Here is a 25,937-nt window from a genome sequence, read left to right on the forward strand (position 1 = left end):
CAGTCCCAGCCACTCCTCAGTGCCGTGGTTTTGCTGGTGGCTCCAACAGCTCCAGCCAGTCTTTATCGGGGTAAGGATCCTTCTCAGGCTCCACCCCCTGGAGTGGGCAGAAAGCATCCATCTCCTCTGGGCTGTTCCAGCACAGCTGAGCTGCGGGGCTCCTCCTTTATACTTCCTGTCCTGTTCCTTAACTTCCAGTGGGAGGCCCAAGCCCAGTCTGACTGCCCAGTCTGACTCTGTTCACCAGCGTTCAAGGGGCGGTCCTTCCTTTGACTCAGTGGGAGGCCACTCTGCCACTACATAGACAGGCAGGTTTTTAGGTGTAATTTTATATATTTTAGGCTTTCACTTTGGGTACAAAGCCATTGTTCATGTAGAGTGTACTTTTTGTAGTATTCGCTAGGAATTTGGCAAATAATCAAAGCTTTAATGTTCTTGAGACCTTTTATCCCTTCCCTCTTAATTTCTTTTCTTATTTAATGCTTCAGGCTTCTTTACTATAACATATAAGTAGGTTTTGGTTTCATTTGATATACCCTTAATAGGAAGCATAAATTCTCATAATTATTACGATATACCTTTAATTAGACCTTAAGTGGTGGTAGTATGGTGAAACTTGTATAATTTCTCTGTGGGCTGCCTGCTTTAAATGCTATCAGTTGCACTTCTACGAATATTAGCTTAACCATGCTCACTGATGCTAGTTACTTCTCTCAGTTCTTCAAAATGTTGTAATATGCAATTTTATTTTTCTGTAACGAGTCTGATCACACCCATCCACTTTAAGACCCTTGCATGCAGCCAGAGCAGTATAAATGAGATTTGGCCCCTTCAATATTCTCTGACCAAATCCTACTAAAATTAAGAAAATTGATCGCTTTCCTGTGAATTTAGAGGAAAGGGCAGTAATGTCATTAGTCTGACCCCCCCCCCGCCCCCCCCCCGGCCCACACCCCCCCCCCAAAAAACCAACAAAACACCAAAAACAACAACAAAAAACTCCTGAAGTAGGACGTTATCCTAATACTTTTCCTTCATGTAGCATGCCATTCTAGACTTCCTGGTTATAGCCTTGACATTCGTTCTTTTCTTAATTAATCCCAGAAAAACAAGGTTTTCCCATGCTAGCTTCAGTGTATGACACTCTCTATCTCTTTTACTTTTGAGTGGTGAACACAACTGCAACACAAAGATGAAACAAACACTGATGCATTCTTGCGCCTTCCTTGGGAGGTCTACCCTGTAGTGTGACAACTGTAGAACACCCATATTAGCTCTCTCCCTATCTTATTGCATAAATGTAGATATTCTTGTACTTCTGCAGCATTGACCTCAAGACTTACAGTAGCCATATCTTCTACCATCTTGGACAGAGACAAAGAACAAGAGAAGGAAACCAGTCCAGACCAATACCATATAGCCTTTCCCAAACACCACTCAACTTTGTCACCTGTCAGGCGAGACTGTCTCGGTTCCAGCACCTGATGACTTTCAGGATTTACTATCTCAATTAGCTGATACACCAGAACTTGAGAAAACATTAACTGAAGCTAAGGCATATAAGATTTTAGGTATCTTGTACTTCACTGATCCAGGTAGAATAGCCATGTCCTTATAAGGGTAACCTAGAGCCATCTGTAAAATTCATGGCAGACCCCTGCTGCTCTTGCCTCTTCAGCAAAGAGAGTAGAGAAAAGATACACAGGGCCATAAAGAAGCATTGAGTAATCTGTTACTCACCTGTTATCAGGAAGACCAGTAGCCCTGGAGGAAGCTAGTCACTTGACCCAGTGCGAGCGACTTCCAAAGATAAAGATCCTGACAGGCTCACTTTCGTTAGTAAGAAAGCCTATTCTACCTCGCTTCAGCTACGTATAGCAAATTACAAAACATTATTTGAAGTACAGATTGCTGGTGTGGGATAAGTCTCTTTCTCAACGAACTAGGGCTCAACAAACAAATGGTGGTAGCTAGGGGCTACCATTACCATCTTGAGTCTGAGAAGGTGTATGTATTTGTTTGACTTTCTCAGATTGATATCTCATGAAGGCTTCCCCCTTTTCCCAGAATAAGGAAATATTAGGAGTAGAAATTTCTTCTTCTGAATTCCATAGACATGTCTCTAAGACAGATCAGGGAGGCTCTCTCTACCTTCAGTTGGTTCTTGTGAGAGAGGTTGAAAAAGGACAGGGAAGGAATGTGGGAAACGATAAAGGATTAGAATTGGACAGAATACCCTTTAGAGATAAGTATCCATCTATCAGTGGTTGAGGTTATTCCTGTCTAAGCTGATAAAACAGGGAAGACGGCATCTGAAGATCAAGTTCAGGGATGACTGTCTGGTTTGGTTGACTCTCAACTTTCATACCAAACCTGCTGTCTAGATGACTATACAGGAGGCTTGATGCCTAGTGAAGGTGGTGGTTTCCTCTGGGAGAAACCAGGCTTCTTTCTCAGAGGGTAATAGGTAGGGAATAGGCAGGTGCTTTCTTCTTAATCAGGGGTTGGTATAATCTTTCTAAAGACATTTCACTCTATTTTGACATTTATCTCCTGTATCAAAGCAAACTGATCACTCAGCCTTGAGTTGTCTAAACTCATGGGTCACATGCCAACTTGCACTTCCATGCTAGTGAGACTTCTAAGACCATTGCAGGGCTGCCTAAGATCAATGTATGGAATGAGACTCAGACATGTTTAATGACCTTATTTCATATTCTGGCATCAGTAAATTGATGGACAGAAACTCAATGCACAGAGGTGTACTTTTTCCCACTCTTTCACTTACAGAGACAGTGATCACAGATGTTTAAGGAATAAAATGTGGTGCACTCTTAAAATACCTTCAGATGTAAGCAGTTTAGCGTCAAGAGGCGAGTCATGACTTCATTTAAATTTGGAACTTGGACAATCAGCCTATCACACATGGTCTGTGAGAATGTGTGTCTGCAATGCATTAGGTAAAGAAACTAGGCAGGGCTCACTCATTGCTCCTGTGTTGCGAGTCCATCAAGTTTTGGAATTGGTGCCTGATCCATGGGATAGCTCTGATAGCCCTTCACCTACCAGGTTTCGGAAACACCCTAGCTGATCACAATGGGCAATCCGTAACCAATCACAAGTGGTCCCTCAAAATATCTGTCCTTATTCGAATGTATCACTAGGAGGGTACTCTCATCATAGACTTACTTGCCAAGAAAGAGAACACAGTGCTCAAAATTCTGCTCCAGAACATACGAGTTGAAGATCTGTAGAGGATGTTTTTCTCACATCCTGGAAACAAATCCTTGCTTCTCTACCCAAGATAATATGAAAAATAAGACAGAATACAGCACAAACTATCCTTATTGGCCCAACCAGTTCTGACTGATCTAATTCATGTATCAGCTCAACCCCCGATTCACACTACCAGATCTCCTGGACATATCATTGGAATCAGAATAAAATTTTCTACTCAGACTTGAAGTCATTACACCTCTCAACCTGGAAGTTGGTTGGTGGAGTGCCACCGATAGACTGTTCAGTGTAGGTTTGAGAGAGAGTACTGCAGAGCAGGCTTCCACAAAGAGAACCCTGTTCCTCCAAATGGAAGAGATTCTCAAAAAGGATGGCTTAGAACAATATTTATCTTCTGAAGGCTTCCATTCCCAAGATTCTTGACTACGCACTACAGTAAAAGCTCTCACGACTCTCTAGTTCAGTCAAGGTTCACTTTGCAACAATTGCAGCGTGCCACCCTCCAGCTGAGTCATGATCTGTGTTCTTACCCTACTGTTCTGAAGCTCTTTAAAATAATTTATCTACAGTTGTCCATTGGGGAGTCAGCTGACTTCTTCCTAAGATCTCACTGTCTTTAAAGGTCTTCTGGAGCCCCTCCTTGCAAGTGCTCTCTTCACCACCTTACTCTCAAGACACTTTTTCTTGTGTCCATTACATCAACAAGAAGGATGCGACTCCCAAGCACTTGTGGCTGACTGTTCCCCCTCTATAATCCACAGATAAAGTGATGTTATGGTCTCCTAAATTTATTCCCAATTTTTTTTTTAATTTTACCCAAATCAATCAATTCTTTTCCCTGTTTTCTTTCCAGAACCCCACTCTACTTGAGAAATAGCATGTTCTGGATGTGGCTAAAGCCTTGTATTATCTGGCTAGACGCTCATCTCCTTCAAAATTAGTTAAGGGACAAGCTATTCTAGTATAGAGAAGATCTGCATAGAAATACACTGTGTAATCCATCTGTTATTAAATGATGAGCATACTTTGTCTTGTCTGCTCTTCTACTCATTCTACTAGAGTACAGGGTTTTCCTAGAAGGAGATGTAATCAGGACATCTTTCTTGGGGAAAACAAAGTTCCAAACAGATCTTTGACCTCTAGATTCCACATGCTCCAGAAACCCACTTTTTTGTTTTTGTATATGGGTAGGTGGAGATCATCTTTAGCTAGAACAAGTGTGGACCTAACTTAGAATGCTGCTAAGTTTATGCTAGTCCCAGACTTTCATTTTAGCATACACTGTTAAGGAGTTCACTGAAGTTAAGTGGAACTAATCCTACAAGATAAAACATTCAGCAGTGTTCATTTCCCATCAAATTTTATGCTTAGACAATTCAAATGACTGAAGATGGATACTTCAGTGTTGGCTTTTCTTGTCCATCTCATTGCAACTTAAAGAACAAAACCAAATTTCTTCAAATATGGCTTAAAATAAAATTACACCGTTGAATTTTTAAAAAATTGATGTCAAGCTTTGCAAAGCCTTTAGTATTCTGGGGGCTCTAGCTTTGATTGAAAGGTCTAGACATGTACTATAGCTGTGGTTATATTTTTGTAAAGTCGCTAATACTGTTTAAATTGCTCTAAAGGGTATAGAGTGCTTTAAATAGTTGTTTGATATGCTGAGTTTCAGTAAGTGATGTCTCAAAGTGCAATACCCACATTTCCTCCTTCCTTCAGGAAAAAAAAATGTAGCGGGGGAGTTTAAGTGGAAAAATTTAGCGCTTAGTGTAACATCAATGTTGAGAAAACAAATGCTCAAGTTAGAATTTTCTAAAATTCAGATAATTCCATGGCATCTTCTTTGTACAGAACAAAGCATATTTTGGCACTGAGCAATTCATAAATGTATGAAATTTCATATATCTCTTGTTAAATGTAAACCGTGTTTTATTAATGCCATAAAATAAAGGGTGGGCAACACAGCTAAGGAAAGGTATTGGCTTCCCTTTTAGGACAATGTCTTAAGATGTTATGGATAGCTTTATCCTCAAGTGAATTCTTGTTTTCAATAGATGTCCTCGGTCAATACTGATTCGTTTGGAGAACTCTTTACCATTAGAGTTCCTCAGTGAATGAGATAATAAATCTGGAGGTTGTAGTAACCCTCTGCCTCATCCTTGTCTTGTTTAGATGAAAACACGTATTGAATGACTTGATACTTCATGCTTATCGGATGTTTAAGTACTTGCAGACCAACCAAATCTCCATCTACCATTCAGCCTAAAAATGAAAATCAAACACCCAAAAAACTGATAGTCAGCTCACTCCTCTCATGCAGCATTTGATTACTCATATAAGGCAAGCTCTATCACTCATGTCATTTTGCAAGACTAAAACCAGCACATTGTTGCTGTCACTCTGAGCAGGTCACTGGTGACCTGTGATAGGGATGGATGTTGAGAGCGTTTTTTTTTTTTTTTTTTTTTTAAGGCTGCTAGTGCTGTGTATATGCCCCTCTGTACCTGGTCATTTAGGATATTAATACATAATTAATTTGCAGGAATTTATAAAATTAGATATCCATGTGGTCAGCAGTTGGTAGGCCTACCCTTTTGTGGAATAAGATGGTGGTTCTCTTTCTTAATAAAAGTATTTAGAGTAACCATTTATTTACCTTCATTCTTTTAATCTCCACTTACGGATTTATACATTTTCCAGAACTGGCTTTGCATGTCTCATTGTTCTTAAAATTACTTTTTTTAAGATACCTACAGTTAAGTAATACCTTTGCAGTCATCTTATGTTCTGTGGTGGTTGATTTTAATTTTCTGACAGTTTAAGGGCTTTATCTCCTTAGGCAGTTTTGAAGGAATTTAAAGAAAAAAATATTTGAAATCTATTAGTAGTTAGGGCATATTATGTATAGCATATTTACATGACTTGTAAATGTCCTAGTATTGTTTTACTTGTTGTCTGAATGTTTTAACAGCAATTAAGTCTTACTACAATCATTAAGTATTTTTTAAGCAAAAAGAATTCTAATATGTTTTAGTTATTTTGGATTAATTGTATTCTGTCTGCTTATGAAATGCTTTGGTAGTCTAGTCTCCATGAATATTCAAAAGTGTATGATATTTAATGTATTTGCATATAATTATTTTAAGCTTTGAAACAGAATGTTATGAAAGACTGCATTTTATACTTCTGGTTCCACAATTTATTATGATTGATTTAGCTATAGCTGTTGAATTGTATATTGAGAGCTTTTCCATACATAGGGTTTCTGAGGATTGGGAACGACTTTTGGATATTACTGCTTGTTGCTGTGTGAGTGTCTTTATTTGTTAATATTTCAGCAGTTAGTGCACTGAGGGTATAGTGCAGGCATTGTTTGGAGAACTCTGCTTCATCCAGAAGCCATAATATCTTCTCTCCTTTCCAGGAACTTCTAGTTCCAAGCAATGTAGGCAAAAATGTTTGCTGTTTTGCTAGATTCCAAGTCCTTGCAGAGGGCCAAAGTGGAGCCAGTGCTCTGTTTCTGCGCTGGCACTGAACAGTGTGAGGGCTAGGCTATGGCTACACACCCTTCACCCTGGTCTTCAGAGCTGAACAGGTATTTGGGTAGTCTGTATTTGCATCCATTTTAAAGTAGTGGATATTCCAGTAAGTCTTGTACTCTGCCCTCCTCTCCCCTCCGCCACCCATGTCCCAGGTGAAACTCTGGCTACTTAACCATATTTTTTTCTTGGGGCTTTTGCTCCAGTCTGGTTCATTCCACCAGTATACCAGTCTTGGTAACTTTTTGTGGAATAGAACCATGTTTGATATAAATATATTTTATATTACTCATCTCTTTTCTGTTGTGAAAATGGCATTTAAAATATTTTTGGAGTTAATTTTTTTAAATGTATCTATCAGTTATGCAGTATTATAGCCATGTCAGTCCTAGGATATTGGAGAGACAAGGTGTAGGTAATATCTTTTATTGTACCAACTTCTGTTTGTGAGAGAAACAAGTTTTTGAACTATACAGAGCTCTTCCTCATGTCTAGGCTGACCTGAGGCTGAAATTACACATTTATTTGAGGGCCCATCCCCATAGTGATAGGCACTTTTTACAAACATCTAAGAGAGACAGTCTCTGTCCCAAAGAGCGTATACATTAATTATACATACTCAGCTCTCTTTCTGGTGTCTCTTCCAGCAGTAGATTTTCAAATCAAAATCTAGCCCAGATATAGAACTCAATCCTCCTAATTCACATGCATAAAAGTAAAGAAAAAGCATTAACTGTTGAAATGTGAAAGCTGCCTTTTTAATTAGCAAACATGCCCAAATACATTCGACACAAACTAATCTACCAAAAACTCATCAGCTGTATTGTCATTAGTGAATCTTGAATGTATAGATTAACAGGATGTACTGATATTTTTGACAACCGGGCTAGGAGTTTTAATACAACCAGTGTATCAAAGAACCAAACAAACCCTATTCTAGTCTTAACATTCAGTTAATTCTTTGTATACCTTTCTGAGTAGATAACTCCTTTGTTTTTTTCCCTCTCTCTCTAGGAAATTTTGAAATAAAGCAGATGTTGCATCGTGCATTGGTATCTCAAGGTTTTCCAAGTTACTCTCTTCTGTACGTGTTGGCAGGAATGTAAACCTAATGTTCTAGATTAATGCTGGAGGAATTGGCTAGAGGTGCAGTTAACAGGTAAGAACAGATTCTGCTAGTTTTGGGGAGGTAAGATGGAAAGGTAACCTGAAATCTTACCTTAATGACTGAGGTAGCATTCTGCGTTGTTCAGCTGTTTCAACTTGAAATTGACTAAGGATTTATAATTTAGCATTTCTTGACATTTGTTCTGAGTTTAATTGATTTTTCTCATTCTTAAATGTAGTCAACATTTTAATGTACATTTAACATTCATATCCTGGGTATATGTTACAAACAGGTAGATCATTTCGCTAGACATATTTTTCTAATTAAAGAATAATTAAATTTTTGTAAAACTTTCAATGGAAAACATTTTTAGTAAGTGAAAAACTGTAATTAATCAGCACATTGGTATCCAGTAATCCAGAATTGATGGGTTCTTCCTCTCCAATGAACATTGTCCTCTAGTGGCAACTAGTAAAAACTCTTGGCATCACCTGGCTGAGATCAGTCTACTGTTTCCTTTCTCTTAGGCCTGGTCCTCGCTGGGGCAGGGTCAGTCTAAGATACATCAACTTCAGCTATGCTATTCTTGTAGCTGAAGTTGTGCGTATCTTTTATATCAACTTAGAATCACTTACTTCGTGTCATTGCGGCGCGGGATCGACGTCCACTGCTCCCCCGTCGACTTTGCTTCCGCCTCTCCCCGAGCTGGAGTTAGCAGTTGATGGGAGAGTGATCGGGGATCGATTTTTTGCGTCTACACTTCACGTGATAAATTGATCCCTGATTGATCCCTACCTGCCGATCCGGCGGGTAGTGTAGAAATACCCTTAGTGTGTGTCTTGCCTTAAATGAGGCAGTTGTGGCAGTACTGTCAAAGTTTCCTTTTTGACTCCGTTACAGAACCTTCTGTAACTTTTGTTAACTATCCTTCATAAGTATATTGTAGATTCAACTGCTGAAAAACCTCTGCAAAGGGAAAGATATCTGAGGTGTTACAGAGTTCCCCAGGTCATTGTTGCAGGTTCTGGTTGTTTCATTTCTATTCATTACTCTGACTGGCAGGTTGAGAACTGTTGGAGATGGTACTGATCTCCTTTTCACCAGAAAGTGATTACATCAACCGGGGTGAGGCATTAACGTTTTTGACCCTGTTACTCTGTCTGGTTGCTGTGTTCCGTAGGACAGTATTTAACACTGTTTTTACCACAAAGTATATGTGTTAAACCAGTATGCTTCAGGACAGTATATTTATGCATTCTCAAATCATTTTTGGTAGCTTCCCTTTTAATATTGCAGCTGCAGTAATGTCGTCAGTGTGACTTAAAAAAAAAAAAAAGCCTTATTTTAGTTGCTGGTATCTTTAACAATATGAGAATTACATTTGAACAATAAAAGACTCAAAATCAAATATGCTTTAGCAGTCCATCCAGTAAAGGCCTATGGCATATATGATTGTATAATTAATTGCCTTTCCAGTACAAGTCCCTGTCAAGTTTTTATTTAAAAAATTATGTTCTTGAAAAAAGATCAAAACTGTAATTGAAAAATAGTTAAAGGCAGTGCCCTAGATCCAGAACCCTAGCGTATAACAGGGCATGAAACAAAGTATCATTTAAAATGGCCATACTTAGCACAATGGAGGAATATCATCTGGGCATGGTTCTTAACCACCGTAGATCAGTATTTCTTGGTTTAAATGCTTAAGTTTGATTCCTGTACAGATATCACTTCCAGATCATGCCTAAAATATCAGTTAATTCTGTTCTAATATTTATAGCCAATACTGGGATCTTTTTATCATGCTTTGATTTTTACTACTTTTAAATGTTGTTGGTAGAGCCAAAATCTGCTGGGCTTATTCATGTGACTGGTATCATTTAAGGCACCTAAGTAAAGTGAGCAGAACTTGACCTTTAATATGAGTCTTGTTAGCTTTATATGTAAGTCAGGAAAATAGGAAACAGAATAGCTGAACATTTTTCATGAGGTTAGAAGAAATAGTGAATTGCAGCCTCTTCCTTGTACAACTTCACACTCCAGCAGCAGAGCCTTATTTTATCCATGTGCTACACAAATAGCCCTGCTTTTTGGATAGCTTGCAGAAGTAAATGTGGGAGGGAAGCAAGCTTGATTATTGGCTGTAGAAAATGTGATCTGGTACAGACAGATTTAAACACAAGGAATTTATTCAACTCCTTTACCTCATGTGTAAATGGCACTTTCTCCCAGCTTTCACAGTGCCTGAATCAAGAAAACCTGTCTAAAGCTGAATCTAGGTGTAAGGATGATGATGGAAAAAAGAGGAAGTGCTATAAAGAACTTTCCTCCTCTGTAATGTCTCCTTCTGTTGGGTATCACTGCCTTCAGATTGCCAAATCATTGCACGGCCATGGGGTCTTCGTGGAACATCGCACTGCTGTTGGATGCCCAAATACTCATGGAAGCCACAAATGCCCGCTTTGATATGCACCCCTTCCTATCTGGTTCAGACCTGGCCACAGCAGTACATGCATTTGTGATTATGGGTTGATTATTGCAATTTGTGTCTGAGAATGCACCTTGAAAAAAAGCTTCAACTAGTACAAAATACAGCAGCAGCCTGACTGCTTAGCAACAGAGGTCATCTCAATGCTGCATTTCTTGTATTGGTTCCCCACTGAAAGCAGAGTTTATTTCAAGATCCGTTACAAAGCTATCTGTGGCCCTAGCTACCCAAGAGATTATCTCTAACTCTGAAACTGTGACTACAACAAGTGGGCATTGTTGTTCCACTGGAATTGTGAAACTGTAAAATGATAGTGGTAGGTTTGGGATTACAAGCATTGATTTTTACATGGATGAATTTGTTTTCTTTTAACTCTGAAAATCAGTTTGATTTATTGGACATCTATACTGTATATTTGTTAAAGAAATCAAATACTGTTAAGGTGAAAAATACACAAGGCACTCAAACAGTCTTAACTCTGCCCTATCATGATGAAATGCAATTATAATAATAAAAGGCATTTTGTGTTTGTGGCCCTAGATGTAAATTGATTTTTAAAGGCATATTGGAGGGTTTTTTAGTAGTTTCTCTTCTGGCTTCACTACAGAGCAGATTAAAGTTGTTTGGGTGCCTTAACTATGCATTTACTAGGTTAATGTTTTTCTTTTTAGTGTAACATTTAACTTTGTTTTTGCCATAATTATAACTTCCGTGTAGTGTGTTTATCTATAAATTACTGATGCACAGTCAATCATAGTTACATCTTAAAATTTGTTTGGGAATTTCTTTAACTCTTTAAAAAACTGGAGTCCCAAATACTAAACAAGAAAGAGAGAGCGCTTCCATGCAATATTTCTGGTTTGGCATTCTAGAGCTCTCCATACCAGCTCTGTTAGAATTATTGCTGAACCACAGACAGCTAGTGCACCCAAATCTGACAGCTCTGCACCTGATAGCTTGGTTGCCACATGGTCGAATGTGGCGGAACAGGCGTGCTTGCCCCGTGTTCAACAGGTACAGATGTGTAGCAGAAAGCTCTCCACCAGGGTGACCTACCTGGCTAAGTGGAATTGGTTGGCATGTTGGGCGTCTGACCAAAATCTTTTGCTTGAACAGACCTCACTCCAGTTGTTCCTAGAGTACCTTCTGCACCTCAAGCTCCATGGCCTGTCACTTTGGCAGCTGTTTCAGCCTTCTACCTTCCAGTTCAGGGCAGGTCACTCTTTGCTCATCGCATGATGGTCCGGTTTCTAAAATGTCTCGCTGGCTCTACCCTCAAGTCCATGACCCTGTCCCACCTTGGGACCTAAACGTTGTGTTGTCAAGGCTCCTGGGTCCTCCCTTTGAGCAGTTGGCTTCTTGGTCCCTCCTCCTTCCTGCTGGAAATAACATCAGCCTGTAGGGTCTCTGAAATCAGAGCGCTTACATCAGAGCTGCCCTACATACTAAGGACAAGGTTCAACTGCATCCAGCCATTTTGCCCAAGATAGTTTCGCAATTTCCTACTAACCAGGATATATTTTTTATCGGTCTTCTTTCCAAAACCTCATAAGTCAGATGAGGAGCATAGACTGTACTCTCTGGATGTCAGGAGAATGCTACCCTTTTATATTGACGGGACTAAACTGTTCCATAAGTCGACGCAACACTTAATTGCAGTGGCGGACAGGATGAAGACCTTCCTGTTTCTGCTCAGAGAATTTCTTCATGGATTACTGCCTACATCAGGTTTTGCTATGAACAGGCAAAGATGCCACCGCCGGCAATCATAACCGCCCATTTGACCAGAGCGCAAACCTTGTCAGCCGCGTTCCTGGCCCAGATGCTGATTTAGGACATCTGCAGGACCTCTGCCTGGTTATCCATTCATATGTTCATGTCCCATTACGTGATTACCCAGCAGGCCTGGGACGACGTTGGCTTGATAGAGGAGCTTTGCGAGCCGCACAATCATAAATGCTGAGCCCACCTCTGGGGATACTGCTTGTGAGTCTTAGAATGGAATCGGTGTGAGCAAGCACTTGAAGAAATGCTGTTACCTATCTTTTGTAACTGTTGTTCTTTGAGATGTATTGTTTATGTCCATTCAATTAACTGTCATCCTACTCCTTTCTTGGAGTTACTGGTATGAAGGAACAGAGAGGGCGTAGGGCTGACGGCGCCTCATGTACTGGTGCATGAGCATGGGAAGCCAAGAGGGTACCAGAACTGGCCCTACAGATTCCACTAAGGCAAAAAATTGTGACAATGGATCATGTGGGTGCGCACACACCTAAAATGGAATGGACATGAGCAACACATCTTGAAGAACAACAGTTATGAAAGATAGGTAATGGTTTTATTGGCTCTCAAATTATCTGTAGTCCTTATAATTAACAATTGTGTATCTAATTGTTGTAATAGCCTACACTTAAGAAATTAGGTTATAATTAAACTAAGCTATCTTTGCAGATTGCAGTTAATTTTAACTATGTGAAAAATAATGAAATGCCAATGTTGTTCCATTTAGGACAAAGAAAAGACTGGCATACATGAAATTGTTTAAAGGACCAAGTTTTTAATTAATTTAAAATATGAACTACTGGATTTACCTGCAGATTATCAGACAATTGATTCTTCACTTGGAGTAAAATGCTGTAAATTTGGAAAAGTGTACTGTATTTTTTAGACAAAACTAAGATTGAATCCCTGTTACCTGCAAAATAGAATGCAACTTTAGCTATGTGATGACAAGCATTTCCATAATATTTTTCTTATTATTGAATGTGGGGATAAAACTGCTCCTTTTTGTAAAGCACTATAGATAAGAAGTGATAGTTTAATTATTATCACTAAAATATTGTAATACTGCATGCCCACTTGTGTTATTTACCAGGTAACAGTACAGTAATTGGTGTGTGAAATCAACTAATAGTTTTAAGTCCCTTGATTTGCTTTGCTCAGTTCAATTGCCAACAGTTAAATAGTATTCATTTTTCTATGTAGGATTTAAGAATAAACTGGAATGTGTTAATTGATGCTTTATAAACTTGTTAAAAACAAACCAAAAACTTGTGGTGTATTAGTGCAGAGCATACTGTACTAGTTCCGGGCCAGGGATTTAAATGGTCATTTAGATCCAAATGAAATGTATGTTTTCCTTCAGAATAGTGTTCTTTTCAGTATTGCCTGCTACCCCCAGATAAAAAGATCGAATAACCTGTACTGTATTGTGTGACAACGGGACTTCAGTTACTTTTGTTGTCACTTCCATCTTCAGTTTACAAAGCATAGAGTTTTTTCTGTAGAAGTGTCAGCCTTTTTTATAGTAGGAGCACATGCACTTTGTAAAAGGCAACTCTGGCACTGTTCATTTTTTTCATAGCACTGACTTATTCAAAATTATTAGCCCATGGAGTGAACTCTTCAGAGGAAGAGAATTAGTCTTTCATATCCTGTTGCAAAAAGATTGAGACTAAGCTACCCTAGTTATATTAAAAGATGCTTTGTTGTCTTTGTATGGATTGTAAATCATCAGGGCATTATTTTAGTTCAGAATAGTTTATTTGAAACTCACAAGTTATCTGAAACTTACTGTTTAATATATCAAAGATTTACTGTTAATACTAGCTTTTCAAACCTGTACCTGATGATTTAATTACACTTTTTGCCTTGCAGCAAAACATCCTATAAACAGATTTTATTTTCAGCCTCTTAACTTTGAATGTACATGGAAAGCAACATGCAGGTATTTTATTTAAACATAATGGAAAAGAATTGTTAACCTTTTTGCCCCCCACCCCCAAATACCTAAACCAAAAAACCTCACCGAGAATATGCTGTAACTAAATAACGATAATTGTTTCTCTGTCATAACATTATATAACTAGTAATTGGAGATAGGGATGGAGACTAATAATTTTGCTCTTTTCCACTGCCTTTCAAAGATCTTGAAATATTTTACAAACGTACTTTAAAGGACAGCTACAGTAGATGAAGTGTATAAACCCATCAATATTTGTGTAATACCAATGGTTCTGTATTTATCTTTGGAGTATGTCAAGTGAGCAGAATGCATAATATTAAAAGAAGAAAAATTCAGCCTGCATGGTGGCAAAAAGATTGGATAGCCTTACGTAAAAGAGCACGTTATGAAGCATGGGAATGAAACAGATAGATGACTTTTAGAGAAGCATATAGTTAATAAGAAAGAAGTATACAATATAAGTGTTATCTGTTAAGCATTTATATAGTTCCCTTCCCCCATCACCATAATGCCTGAGCGCCTCAGTTAAAACACAAGATTATTTGGGAGCTGTGTCAATGTCAGAACTACCCAGTGGGTATCAAGGATCAGGATTTCTGGGCTCTGCTTCAGGCTGTTAATGGGAGTGGGGTCCATCGATTACAAACAGCATAGCCAAGGACAGATTTGCAATATTCATGCAAAATACAGTGGCAATGGATGATTTGAATCTGCCATATTAGGGACAAGGTTTTATTCCTAGCTGTGCTAGAGAAGTGACCTGCAACCTATCACTTGCAACGTCTGTATAATGAAGGAAGTGCTTGCTCCTCTCCTAGGTAGAGCTTTGAGCTAGGGGCTGTGAAGTGTGCAGACCTACTAAATCAGTAGAAGAGTGAGGATTAGAACTTCATGTTCTCCTTCTGGCTCCTAGCCTAGCTTTCCTTTCACTAGGCCAAGAGGTGGCAGCTTCTGCTGTCTCATATGGAGCTCAAGCTCATTAGGGCTAAGGAGCATATTCAATGCAAAAGGAATATTAAAATTTTTAGAAGCAAGCTTCTAACAAACTTTGAGTGTGTGCAAATGAGGATCCTCTCAAGCTTTTAAGCTAGCCAAGTATTGGTGGATCTTCATGAGGTCCACAAAAGGGAACCTGACATCAGAACTTACCCCCCTGTCAAACTTAAAGTCCCCACCCCAAACTGTGTAGTTGCTCTAGAGCAGTGGTCCCCAACCTTTTGCATCTGGTGGGCGCCAGACGATGAGCCTCGGAGGAGTGTGGCAGCGGACAAGCATCCGCTGAAATTCTGCCGACAAGCAGCAACGTCAGTAGGCTTCGCTGCTGAAATGCCGCCGAAAAGCAGTGTCATCCAGACAGGTTGCCGCTGAAATACCACCGAAAATTGTTAATACTAGCTTTTCAAACCTGTACCTGATGATTTAATTACACTTTTTGCCTTGCAGCAAAACATCCTATAAACAGATTTTATTTTCAGCCTCTTAACTCTTAAAATTGGCAGCATTTCGGTGGTGATGCCTCTGGATGATGCAGCTTGTCGGTAGCATTTCAGCGGATGCTTGTCTGACGGCTCACCTTAGATGCTCCGGCGCCACTGCGTTGGGGACCCCTGCTCTAGAGGTCTAAGAAATGGCTGAAAAAAAAGTGAACATTGAATTTAGGGGAAAATAAGCAGGTTTGCTATTGTTGAAGATGGCTGTATTGTTTGCTGGAACATCATAAAAAAAAATTAATTTTTTTTTGTTCAGCTTGAAAGAGAACATTTACAATTTCAGCCCACATTTGGCAAACTTACATTAGAAAGCTCCTGTTTTCTGTTATAAAGTGTTAAGCAACCTTAGCTATAAGCCTTGCTACCATCTTTGTCTTAAATACATATTGCACAAAATCCTAAATGCCCCCATGCGATAATCTAATAAATAGTATACCTCAAAATATTCAATATCGAAAAAAACTAATAGAATACACAATCCTGTATGTTTAAGAAACCAAGAGACAGACAGACACACACTGGGGGGGTGGGGAGGGGGAATTGATAGTTACTTTTGACAACATCAGCCCTTTTTTTCCTTCTTTAAGTAGAGAATGTCAAATAATTTTTCCTATATACAAGTGTAATCTTACTACTGTTTTCATCATTTCTTAATGAAGAGTTCCCCATTTAAAATTTAAATCCAAGCGGGACCCAAAGTTTTATAATGCTTAATGGAAAAAAGACTCCAGAATCCTCATGAGATTTTTTTTTTTTTTTAAATCATGACCTTTGTCTTCTAACTGACTTAGAATTCTTAATAAGTTTAATCTTTTTGTTGCCATGCTGTATGTTTTCACAAAATTGTAGAACTGGAAAGGACCTCGAGGGGTCATCTAACCAGTCCCCTGCACTCATGGCAGGACTACGTATTATCTAGACCGGTGTTTCCCAAACTTGGGACGCCGCTTGTGTAGGGAAAGCCCCCTGGCGGACCAGACCAGTTTGTTTACCTGCTGCGTCCACAGGTCCAGCTGATCACAGCTCCCGCTGGCCACGGTTCGCTGCTCCAGGCCAATGGGAGCCGCTGGAAACAGCGGCCAATACATCCCTTGGCCTGCGCTGCTTCCAGCAGCTCCCATTGGCCTGGAGCAGTGAACCGTGGCCAGTGGGAGCCACTACACAAGCAGTGTCCCAAGTTTGGGAAACACTGATCTAGAGCATCCCTGACAGTTATGGTTGTTTTTTTTAATCTGAATCTCCAACGATGGAGATTCCACAACCTCCATAGGCAATTTATTCCAGTGCTTAACCACCCTGACAGTCAGGAAGTTTTTCCTAATGTCTAACCTAAACTACCCCTGCTGCAATTTAAGCCCATTGCATCTTGTCCTGTTCTCAGAAGTTAGGGAGAACAATTTTTCTCCCTCCTTCTTGTAACAACCTTTTATGTACTTGAAAACTGTTGTATCCCCTCAGTCTTCTCTTCTCCAGACTAAAAAAAAAAACCCAATTTTTTTCAATCTTCTCTTACAGGTAGGTCCCTACCACATTCACGGTCTATTTTGGTCAATTTCACGGTCACAGGATTTTAAAACTTGTAAAATTCACGATTTCAGCTATTTAAAATAGAAATTTCATGGTATAATTGTAGTGGTCCTGACCCAAAATAGAGTTGTCGAGGGGGTTGCGGTTCTGCTATCCTTACTTCTGCGCTGCTACTGGCAGAAGTGCTGCCTTCAAAGCTGGGCAGCTGGAGAGCAGAGGCTGCTGGCCAGGAACCCAGCTGTGAAGGCTGTGATGCAGCCTTCAGAGCTAGGCCTTTGGTCAGCAACCACCACTCTCTCTTCGCCCAGCTCTGAAGGCAGCGGGTGCAGAAGTAATGATGGCAATACTGCAGCCCTACTGTAATGCCCTTTTGGGTCAGGACCCCCAGTTTGAGAAATGCTGGTCCCCCCTGTGAAATCTGTATAGTATAGGGTAAAAACACACAAGAGACTAGTTTTTACAGTCTGGGATGTGTTTTTTCATGGTCATGAATTTGGTAGGGCTGTACTCATAGGTCATGTTTTCTAGACCTTTAATAATTTTTGTTGCTCTTCTTTGGACTTTCTCCAGTTTGTTCACATCTTTCCTGAAATGTACATCTAGAACTAGACACAGTACTCCAGTTGAGGCCTAATCAACGGGGAGTAGAGCAGAAGAATTACTTCTTGTATCTTGCTTGCAAACACTCCAGCTAATACATCCCAGAATGTTTGTTTGCTTTTTTTGCAACAGTGTTACACTGTTGACTCGTATTTAGCTTGTGATCCACTATGATCCCCAAATCTTTCCAGCATATTCCTTCCTAGGAAGTCATTTCCCATTTTGTATGTGTGCTACTGATTGTTCCTTCTTAAGTGGAGTACTGTCCTTATTGAATTTCATCGTATTTACTTCAGGCCATTTGTCCAGATCATTTTGATTTTTAATACTATCCTCCAAAGCCCTTGCAACTCCTTTTAGGTTGTTATCTGCAAACTTTGTAAGTGTGCTCTCTATGCCTTATCTAAATAAATGATTAAGATATTGAATGGAACTAGACCCAGAACTCATCCCTGTGGGACCCCACTTAATATACCCTTCCAGCTTGACTGTGAACCACTGATAACTGGTTGGAAAACCTTTCCCAGAAAGAAGTTATGCACTCTCCTTATAGTAGCTCCATCTAGGTGGTATTTCCCTAGTTTGAGATGGTCATGCGAGACAGCATCAAAAGCCTTTCTAAAGTCAAGATATACCGCATCTACCACTTTAGCCACAAGGCTTGTTACCCTCTCAAAAAAGCTATTAGGTTGGTGTAGCAAGTCAAGCACTCACCACTGTGGCGCCTTCTGCTGGTTATCCGGGAATTAGATCAATTCCAGCCTCCGAACACCTCCTGCTGGCTGGTGTTTCACGTGCCTCGGGTCCCTCCCAGCCCCCGGTGTCCCTTTGCTTGGGGTTCTGCCCACAGCAGCACCCTCACACTCTAGGTCTCCTATCCCATGGGACCCCTCTAAGCCCACCTTGCCTCAGTGGCTATTGCCAGTTGTCATCTAGCCCCCATACTCTGGGGCACACTGCTGTCTATAATGGCCACTCATCACTGGCAAGGGGGTTGGACCAGATGCCGTTCCCTGCAGCCTCAGTATCTTCCTAGGCCTTAAACGGCCTCAGCCTGGAGAGTTGCCAGGCTGGAGCTCCCCAGCTCCTCTTTCCCTTCCCTAGAATTGCTCTGCTTTAAGTACTCTGTGCTCCCCTGCAGCTAGGTCCTTCCCATTCCAAGGCTGGAGTGAGACTGACCCAGTTCTGCCCTGATTGGGTGTGGCCCCAGCTGTTGCCGCTTCCCCAATCAGCCTACCTTTCTCCCCAGGAGCAGGGTAACTGCCCCGTTACAGTTGGCTGACACAATTTGTTCTTGAAAAATCCATGCTGACTGTTACTTAGAAGATAATAAGATGAAAAGTATTTGCAAATTCCTTAATTATTTGCTCCCTTATCTTTCTGGGTACTAAAGTTAAGCTGACTGGTCTGTAATTCCCCAGGTTGTCTTTATTTCCCTTTTTATAGATGGGCACTATATTTGCCATTTTTCAGTCCTTTGGAATTTCTCCTGTCTTCCATGACTCTTTGCTAATTTTCATAAACTATATGATTGTAAGACTGAGAGGTATTCAAGTAGAAACAGAAAACATTGGGGTAAGAGTTTATTCTTTATAAAATTAAAGACAAGCACTCAGTAGTTAGAAAAGAGCAGAAATTAAGCTTGTCTGAATCTTTTAATTTGACTGTTTTATGCAGTACAACTGCCTTTAATTACAAGATCACATAATTTTCTTCATGGGCCCCATTTTATTTATTGCGTTAAGTGTTTCCAGTTTCTTTCTCCGTTGAGAAACTATATATTTTTGAATGGCCGACTCCTGAGCGCAAGAAGTTCACTAGCCATAGTTGTGACAAACTGTACAAAGTATAGAAAGACAAATTTGAGATTTGCGGGTGTCCCTAGAGAAGTCTGTTTTTCTGCTTTATCAAGAGAATTTTTTTCTGGTGGAGAGATTTGCCGCCGGATTAGCTGTTGAAATGGAATTGAGTCCTCAAATTCTTCAGAATTGTTTTCCAGGCATTGGTTTTTAATAGCAGTGAAACTGAGGGTTACATTTTTGCCTCCTGGTCTCAGTAGCAAACACAGTACAAGAGATGTTTCTGCTTATTAGGAGTTAGTTGAGAAGAGTCCCTTGTAGAATTGCATTTAACTTTTGGGTTCAGAGAGCTCCTCACTGGTGCCTCAAGTTGCGCCTCTTTAAGGGTAAGCTCTAGTTAAATCTCCAGGTGTCTAGGATGACAACTGATCTTAGCCTCTGGAGATGAAAAGTTTTCATGGGTCTCTAGTCATGTCATTATCTGTAGTCCCAATCTGATTTGTGTAGGGACATCAGCTTCCTGGAGTTCAGGGCAATGGGCCTGGTGATCTAATGCACTTCCTGCCATAAATCTCCATTTCTGCTATCCTCAAAGAATGCAACAGATAGGACTACTCCTGGTTTCCTCCACCAATGGTTACATGTTCTATCTCCAGGCCTGACCTGGATTGTTACCAAGGTAGAAAAGGCTCATCTGACTGTCTGGTTGACATACTTTCAATTGGTCCTGACTCAACATATCCATCATTTCCTCTGAAAAATGGCCGCTGAACAAATAAGCTGTTCAGGATGTTGCCACACAGGGCCTGTGCCAGGGTGACAACTTTGCCTTCTATTTCAGTTCTCAGCTCCCCCTGTTTTTGTTTGACATTGCGACCCTCTATCCTTGGGAGGTGACTGCCTTCTTCAGTTCCCTCCTCCTAAATTGAGTCTGAAAATCCTGTGAAGACAAAAAGGGAGTGATTGAATTAAGGTCACCGTAATCATTTAGTATTGGCCACAGAGACCATATTTCCTCAGCCTCCTCCCAGATGTCTCTAGATTCACCCTGAATTTTACCTCAGTCTTTGGCAGACATCTTTTGCATCGGAGACCTGTGTTGTGCCTCGATCCATCGTGTCTATCCCTAATGTGAAGTTTGGATATTCAGTTATCCAGCAAATCTCATTTATTTTCTCTTTTCCTAGAAAGTATTCTAACATTAGAATTAGACAGAAAACAAAATGTCAGGTGATTGGCTGCAGCAAAACAATGCATTTCATGGCAGAAATGTTGAATTTCATAGTATCTTGGGGAAAAATACAAAATTCTGCAGCCGTGGAATCATGGAACTCACATGTTCTTGATTTAAGATTAATGTGGCAGAGTTCACTTCTGAGCTAATTGTTTCAGGCTCTGCAGACTGTTTGGGCTTGCTCAGCTCATGCTTTCATGATTTTTCTCTTAATTGCAAGATCTAGAAACATAATTTAAAAAATTGAGATTTTTTTGAGTGGTAAATTCAGTGGCTGTGGAATTGCAAAACACAGGGGGATGTCCATTTTAATGTTACTTTCCTCATTGCTTTCACCTTGGCTCTCTTCTCCTGATGAAGTTGTCTTAGAAGCTTCCAGGGTCAGCACAGTCTTCCACATAAATCAAAATTTTTCCCTTCTTGCCCCCCTAAATCTTTCTAAATGTCTCACCTAATCCATTAAATAGTACCTAGTTAAGATGTCTCCTTATAGAGGCATTTTTTGTAGCTCGTGGCCATTTAAAAAAAAAAAAGTCAATTTCCAAGGCTACTATTTTCTGCAGGTAACCATCTGGAGATCCTATACTGAGATCTAGAAGGTCTCCGGTGTCAGGGATTCATGCTTCTTTCATCAGTTTGATGGCAACCTGTTTGATTCTGCTTAAAGAAGGCCTTTTATAATATCTGTAAAATGTTGTGATTTGGCATTTTGGCATCTCTTCATATTTTCACTGAATGTTGTATGCATGAGTATAGTAACCTCAGCCTTCCATAACAACTGTAAGTGGGCTGACTTGCTGAAAGACTGCTCCCAGTTAGCATATGTGTATGGCAAAATCCAAGAGTTATAAGAGAGGCAGAATTTTAGTTTATATATTTTCTCAGCTTATACATTTCTCTGTAATCCTGTGTCTTCACAGTTTATATATAATGAGTTTTTATTATTCAAGTCTGGATAGAAATTCCATGCTTGAATAATAAGAGTATAGCAGTAGGAATTTACTACTTATCAGCTGACCGTGATGGTGACTGTGAAATGCTAAGACAGATCTGAGCATTTCTGGCTATAAAACCAGAAAACCCAGTAGTAATGTGGGATTGCAACTATCCTCATATTGAGTGGATAGTCGTCACCTCAGAATGGAATGCAGAGATAAAATATCTAGCCACCATTAATGACTACTTCATCAAGCAGCTAGTCCTGGACCCCCAACTGAGCAGGCAGTTCTCGATTTAGCCCTAAGTGGTGGAACACAGCACCTTGTCCAAAAGATGGATATAGTGAGAACCGCTTGGTAGTAGCAGCCATAAGGTAATTAAATGTAACATCTGTGTAGGGCAGAAAATATGAAAGAAATCCATCACACTAGCATTTAACTTCAGAAAGAGAAGTTATACAAAAATGAGGAAGCTAGTTAAATAGAAATTAAAAGGAACACGCACAAGAATCAAGTGCCTGCAAGCTGCATGGAAACTTTTTTGAACACTGTAATAGATAAACTAAGGCCTTGGTTACTCTTGAGAGTTACAGCGCAATAAAGCCGCCCACAGCGCTGTAACTCACTTCCCATCCACACTGGCAAGGCACGTACAGGTCTGTATCTCCGTGGCTACAGTGCTGCATGTACTCCACCTCCCTGTGAGGATTAACAGCTGCTGCGGAGTGGCTGAGATGCTGGTGCTCCAGTGTAAAAGGGGAGTAACCTTATTACGCAGTGATTGACTCCGGAAACTTTGTGCCTCTTTGTTTTGTTGTGAACTCCGGATGCCGATGCCTCGGGAGCTGCTTATCTTTTTAAAAACAAACAAACAAAAAAAACCCCACACAGATACTGTTTGCTTTGAGTGAGTAGAGACAGGCAGGGGCGCTCCCTTTGGAATGCCCGCAGCTAATGTTTGCTTGAAGAGAGAGGCTGTGTGGGTGGGGGAGGGGTGTTGGTTTGGGCAAGCAGATGCTTATCTGGTCTGTGAGAAAAAAACAAACAGCTACTGTTTGCTTTCAGTGAGTGAGAGAGGGGTGGAGGAGGGATGGGGGTCGGAACTTGCAAGGCAGGGTGCTGACAGTGTCGGCACTCCAAAAACCCACTCTCTCTCTGGCCCCCCACTCCTTGTCACACTCCATCCCCCCACTTCCCTTTTGAAAAGCACGTTGCAGCCACTTGAACGCTGGGATAGCTGCCCATAATGCACTGCTCCCAATGCCACTGCAAATGTGGCCACGACAGTGCACTGTCAGTGTGGACAGCCTCCAGTGCTCTCCTTACTGCACTCTTCGAAGGCTGGTTTAACCCAAAGCGCTCTACATCTGCAAGTGTAGCCATACCCTTAATGTATACCCCAAGTTAATTAAAACAGTAAGATGACCAAAAAATGCCACCATGGCTAAACAAGAGAGTAAAAGAGCTGATTAGAAGCCAAAGGGCATCCTTTAAAAATTGGAAGTCAAATGCTACTGAGGAAAATAGAAAGGAGCATATACTGTAGCAAGTCAAGTGTAAAACTATAATTAGGCAGGCCAAAAAAACTTGACGAGCAACTAGCAAAAGACGTGAAAACTAACAGCAAAAAAATTTAAGTACGTCAGATGCCGGAATCCTGCCAAACAATTAGTGGGGCCACTAGATGATCAAGATGCTAAAGGAGCACTCAGGGAAGGCAAGGCCATTCTGAAGAAGCTAGATGAATTCTTTGAATTGTTGTTCACTGCAGAGGATATGATGGAGATTTCCATGCCTGAGCCATTCTGAGCTAGACTGTCTCACTTTGTCCCCGCTCCACCTCTTCCCGCCCGATTTTGCCTCCTCTCCTGAGTATGCCCCACCCTTGCTCCACCTCTTCCTGCCCCCCCAGTGCCTCCTGCATGCCGCTAAACAGCTGGTCACCAGTGGGCGGGAGGTGCTGGGGAGGGGAAGAGGGAGGAGCTGATTGGTGGGACCGCTGGTGGGTGCTGAGCACCCACTGTTTTTTTTTGCCATGGGTTCTCCAGCCCTGGAGCACCCACGGGAGTCAGTGCCTGTGCTTGGAGTCATTTTGAATAGTTCTCTGAAAACAGAAAATATCTTTCCATTATATAAATTCATGGTATACACCCACCTTGAATACTCTGTGCAGTTCTGGTCAGACTATCTTAAAGATGTAGAATTGGAAGAAGTACAGAGAAGGTCAGCTTCCATATGAGGAGAGTTGAAAAAGTCCTGGACTGTTCAGCTTAGAAAAGAGATGATTAAAGGCAGATGTGATAGAGATCTACAAAATCATGAATGGTGTGGAAAAAGTGAATAAGGAGGTGTTATTTACTCCTTCACATAACACAAGTACTATGGGTCACCCAATTCAATTAATAAGCAGCAAGTTTAAAACAAGCATAAGGAAGTACTTTTTCACACAACACACAGGCCATGTCTACGCTAGCATTTATGTCAACAAAACTTGTCATTCAGGGTTTGAAAGAGAGTCACAAGCTCTTAAGTCCATGAGCGACATAAGTTTTGCCAGCATAAGTGCTCGTGTGCACAGCACTATATTGGTGAGAGGCGCTCTCACGCCGACATAGTTACTGTCGCTCATTGAGCTAGTTTTGTTATGTCAACAGGAGAGCTCTCTCCTATCGGCATTAGGTGACTGAACGACAGGTCTTACAGCAGCACAGTTGTTTTGGTACAGCTATGCTACTGTAAACTTGTACATGTAGACCTGGCCCCATCAATCTGTGGAACTTGTTGCCAGCAGATGTTGTCAAGGCCAAAAGTATAACTAGGTTTAAAAAAAAGAATTATACGTTCATGGAGGAAAACTCCATAAATGGATATGGTCAGGGACGCAACCCTCTTGCTCTGAGTGTCCCTAAACCTCTGACTGCCATAAACTGGAATTGAGGCTGGATGACTGGATGGATCACTTGATGATTGCTCTGTTCTGTTCATTCCCTCTGAAGCATCTGGACCGACTACTTGATAAGAAAACCCATTTCCACAGGTCCTGGGAAATTTGGTTAGTTTCTTTTTATTATGGAGTCTAATTTAAAGATTCAAAACAAAAACATCTCAGTGGGGAAAATTAAAAAAAATTAAAATTGTCTTGATAAGACAAGCTTCCTGAGATTTCAGTTCTTTGGCTCAGTTGGAATGAGTTGCGTTGTGTGTTTTTTACACTGTTGAGCAGCAGTGTTATAACTGAAAATCAGACTCTGTTTCAGATAAGAATAGAAACATGATGATGTAGACAGGCTGAGCAAAATACTGCACTGGCATGTCACGCTAATTTGCAAGTTACAAGTAATATGAAGCTTACAATCTCAATATCTGTGTATCCAATTTCCTTGTTTATGATATGCTAGTTAATAGCTTTTATATATGAGGGCCATTGTATTAGGTCTACAAAGAGTAACAGTAAATATGACATCCTGATCCCTGTGTCACTTGTTTTTATGTAAAGTTAAATTGCTTGCTGTCGCTGTGCTTTATGCCAAAGACTTTTGAATTGACAGCGCATACCGGCATTTTAGAAGCTGGAGGTACTCTTGGGACTTCTGGCATGTAAGGAATTACTGGAGGCTGTTTGGAATTGTGGGAAAAATGTATTAGCTGCCTGTTTCTGCTCAAATAACCTGCAATGAAATAATTAAGTGTTTGGCATTTTAAATTGTCAGCTTCAGTTAACGCCCCATTAGAATGAATGGGGCAGTTTCATAGCTGTTCTTTGAATGCTTGCTCATGTCCATTCGAATGTAGGGGTGTGCTCACCTGGAGCACCGCTGCCAGAAAGTTTTTCCTTCAGTGGTATCCGTTGGGTTGACTCTGGTGTTCTCTGGAGTTGCACTCTCAAAGCACTAGTATAAAGAGCCCTGCCGACCCACCACCCTTGGTTCCTTCTTACCACCTATGATGGTCACTAGAACTATGACTCGTTCTTGCTTCTGCACGTACTCAGTGGACTTCTCTGTCTTATTGTATATAGTTGATTTTAGGAATTAAATTTTCAGTTATTAGTAGATAGTTAGGAGTTAGTGACCCCACTAGGCAGGGTTAACTCTGCCCAACATTTGGGGCATACCTCAGCCTCTGAGTTTTAAGCCTTGTGAGTCCTGTCACAAGCTTAAGCCTGTGAGTGACCCCCATTCAGGCTGCGTCAAATGTCTGGAGGAAGCTCACATGCAGGAGCGGTGCAAGAT

The 25,937-nt window shown here is 40.6% G+C and overlaps 1 protein-coding gene and 1 long non-coding RNA gene across 2 annotated transcripts in view; both read left to right on the forward strand.

Annotated features, from left to right (window-relative positions):
- Positions 1-25,937, forward strand: part of LOC142046610 (uncharacterized) — a 404,232-nt gene that overhangs the window by 319,284 nt on the left and 59,011 nt on the right. The window lies entirely within an intron of this gene.
- The window catches only part of PPM1B (protein phosphatase, Mg2+/Mn2+ dependent 1B), a 111,903-nt gene that overhangs the window by 33,701 nt on the left and 52,265 nt on the right, over positions 1-25,937 (forward strand). Inside the window, 1 exon segment of the mRNA XM_032774983.2 lies at positions 7,794-7,938. The gene's annotated coding sequence lies outside the window, so the exon portion shown is untranslated.

This window comes from Chelonoidis abingdonii, chromosome 3 (genome assembly GCF_003597395.2).
Source record: "Chelonoidis abingdonii isolate Lonesome George chromosome 3, CheloAbing_2.0, whole genome shotgun sequence".
Taxonomy (NCBI): Eukaryota; Metazoa; Chordata; order Testudines; family Testudinidae; genus Chelonoidis; species Chelonoidis abingdonii.